Source organism: Dasypus novemcinctus, chromosome 8 (genome assembly GCF_030445035.2).
Source record: "Dasypus novemcinctus isolate mDasNov1 chromosome 8, mDasNov1.1.hap2, whole genome shotgun sequence".
NCBI classification, from domain to species: Eukaryota; Metazoa; Chordata; class Mammalia; order Cingulata; family Dasypodidae; genus Dasypus; species Dasypus novemcinctus.
Window position 1 is genome coordinate 17,624,167 of NC_080680.1, and position 3,072 is coordinate 17,627,238.

Genomic DNA, 3,072 nt, shown 5'->3' on the forward strand with positions numbered 1-3,072 from the left:
CACTTGGCATAATTGAATTGTTGCTGAACATCGTGACAGTTGATAATGAATGTTTTTACCACTTTACATACTATATTCCTCTCCTGTGAGTTCTCTGGCATATAGTGATATTGACTATGGCAGAAAAATTTTCCACATGCATTATATTCATAAGATTTCACCCTTCTATGAGTATTCATAGGATTTTATCTCGTGTTAATTATTTGATTTGTTCTTTCTTTGAATTTATTACCTTTTGGAAAATATTCCTTGTGAGTTTTCTTTTTTGCTTTTTAGTTTTATTCCCATCCTCCCTCAAGATGGCTCCCTTGTCTGTCTGCTTGTTATCTGCTTGTTTTTAGGATGCACTAGGAACTGAACCTGGGACCTTCCATGTGGGAGGTGGGCACCCAATTGCTTGAGCCAGTCTGCTCCCCACTTGTGAGTTTTCCAATGTAAAAGGAAGTTTGATTTGTGGTGAAACATTTTCGCACATTTTTTACATTCATAGGGTTTCTCCCCTGTGTGTATTTTCTGATGTTTAGTGAAAGTCCACAATGGACAGTAGGTTTTCCCACATTCATTACATTCATAAGGTTTTTCTCTCCTGTGTGAATTCCCCAGTGTACCCTGAGGACTGCCTTATAACAAAGATTTCCCACATTGGTTAAATTCATTTCTCCCCAGTGTGAGTTCGCTGATGTTCAATGAAGGAGAACTTCTGGGATAAAATTTTCCCGCATTTGTTACATTCATAGGATCTCTTTCCAGTGTATATTCTCTTATGGTGAGTGAGGGCTGACTTCTGGTAGTAGGTTCTCCTACATTCATTACATTCATATAGTCCCTCCCATACAGTTCTCTAATGTACATAGTGTGAGTTTTTGCTGATAGCATGCCCATGTTCATTACACTCATAAAGATTCCCTTTTCTGTGCATTCTCTTATGTTCATCATGGCTTGACTTCACACTGAATATTCTGCAATATTTATTGAACAGCCTGTATTCCTCTCGTGTATTATTTCTCTTATGTATATTGAGTATGGACTTCTAGCAGAAAAATCTCCCACATTCATTACATTCATAAAATTTCCTCTGAGCTATCTGATATACAATTAGGACAGATTTAGTACATAAAAAAATTTCCATCTTGACTGAATTCATTGGGATTCTTTCCTGTTTGTGTTCTCTGATGCACATTGAGGGGGATAACTGATAGAAGAAGGCTTTCACACATTTGTTACATTCATAAGGTTTCTTCCCTGTCTGAATTCTTTGCTGTACAGTCAAGGTTGACCAGCAGGAGGTTTTCCTCACATTCGTTACATTCATTTGGTTTCTCTCCTCTGTGAATTCTCTGATGTACAAGGTAAAATTTCTTGCTGAAGGAATTCTCATCTTCATTACATTCATAAGGTTTCTCCCCTGTATATAACCTGGAATGTTCAGTGAGGGCTGACTTCCAAAGGAAAGACTTTCTGTATTCATTACACCCATAGGATTTCCCCTCTATGAATTTTCTGATGTATGATGAGGACTGATTTGTCAGAGAAGGTTTACCTAATTTTACTGCATTCATAGGGTCCTTCTCCAAGGAGTTCTTTGGTGTCAAGTGAGGTGTGTCTTCACATGGAAAGTTTTCCTACAATCATTACAAACATAAGGTTTCTCCCTTGTATGAATTCTTTGATGTTCAGTGAAGGTGACTTATTAGAGAAGGTTTTCCTACTTGCCTGCATTCATTTGGTTTCCTTTCAGCATGTACCCTCTTCTGTGTAATGAGAACTCTTGAAGAAGATTTCCCCACATTGATTAACGTGAAAGGGTTGTTTCAAAGTCTGAATGTTCTGGTGCAGAATAATCTTCATTTTGAGTTCTGGCTTTCCTAATTTGATTATGTTTGTACTTTTCCATTTCAGAATGACTTTCATCATGCTTAGTATGGAATAGTTTCCCACACCCACTGTATTCATCAGGAATATAGCTTTTTTTTTGCAACAATTACTTCTGAATTAGTTTTCAAGCCATTTCCACATGAATCATATTTGTAGGGTATTTTTCTTGAGGGAACAATATTCATGTTTGGATTAAATGTTTTTCCAAACACATTAGCTCTCTCTGTAATCAGTGTTCTGCTGCTGAGGAATACAGTTTGCCTCAAATGTTTGACTTGGATCTCTTTGTCATTCTACTAGGTATCATCAACTTCTGGATAGTTCTGACCTGAGAATTCCTCCACTATCCATGGTTCTTCTCCTTACTTCAATTTGAATGTCACCTCTGATTTTTTAACATGATAACCCACTGAGACTACGTTTTTATTGTTCTCCAGTTTCACATCCTTGTACTGGATTTTTCTGAGCAGGGTCCAGTTGCTGCCAGTCCTGGGAATTATTCATTTTTATATACTCATAGAAAAGGCCCAGGAGTGGTAAAAACAGAGCATATGGGTGCATCCACAATGCTAGATCAGATCACAGCTGGGTGAGGATATCTGGAAGCTGCAGGTCACAGAATGATTTTTTAAAGGTACATTATATCTAGAAATTACGGAGTAATTCAGACAAGCCTGGCTGCCTGCCAGAAACAGGTAAAACTTTGACAATTTGAGGTGACTTTTCAGGCATTGAACAACAGATATTTCCTGACAATAATCTCTGAGAAGGGGAGCATACACTTTCAATCCTTCAATCCTCCATTTTGAGTCAAAATAAAGGAAAATAAACTCAGTTCCAGGAGAATGAAAGAATAGGGGAAATGGATGTGGCTCAAGCAGTTGAGCTCCCATCTACCGTATAGGAGGTCCAGGATTCGATGCCCAGGGCCTCCTGGTGAAGGCAAGCTGGCCTGCATGGTGGGCTGGCCCAAGCAGAGTGCTGGCCCACACGGGAGTGCCACCCCATGCAGGAATGCCATCCCACACAGGAGACACAGAGAGAGATACAATAAGAAGATGTAGCAGAACAGGCAGCTGAGGTGGCACAAGAGAATGATCGCCTCTCTCCTACTCCAGAAGGTCCCAGGATTGGTTCCCAGAGCCACCTAATGATAATACAAGCAGACACAGAGAACACACAGCAAATGGGGCGGGG

General features: G+C 39.6%; 1 pseudogene; it reads right to left on the reverse strand.

Moving 5' to 3' along the window:
- Positions 1–294: 294 nt before the first annotated feature.
- LOC139439380 (zinc finger protein 334 pseudogene) lies at positions 295–2,379 on the reverse strand (annotated as a pseudogene).
- Between the last annotated feature and the right edge of the window lie 693 nt (positions 2,380–3,072).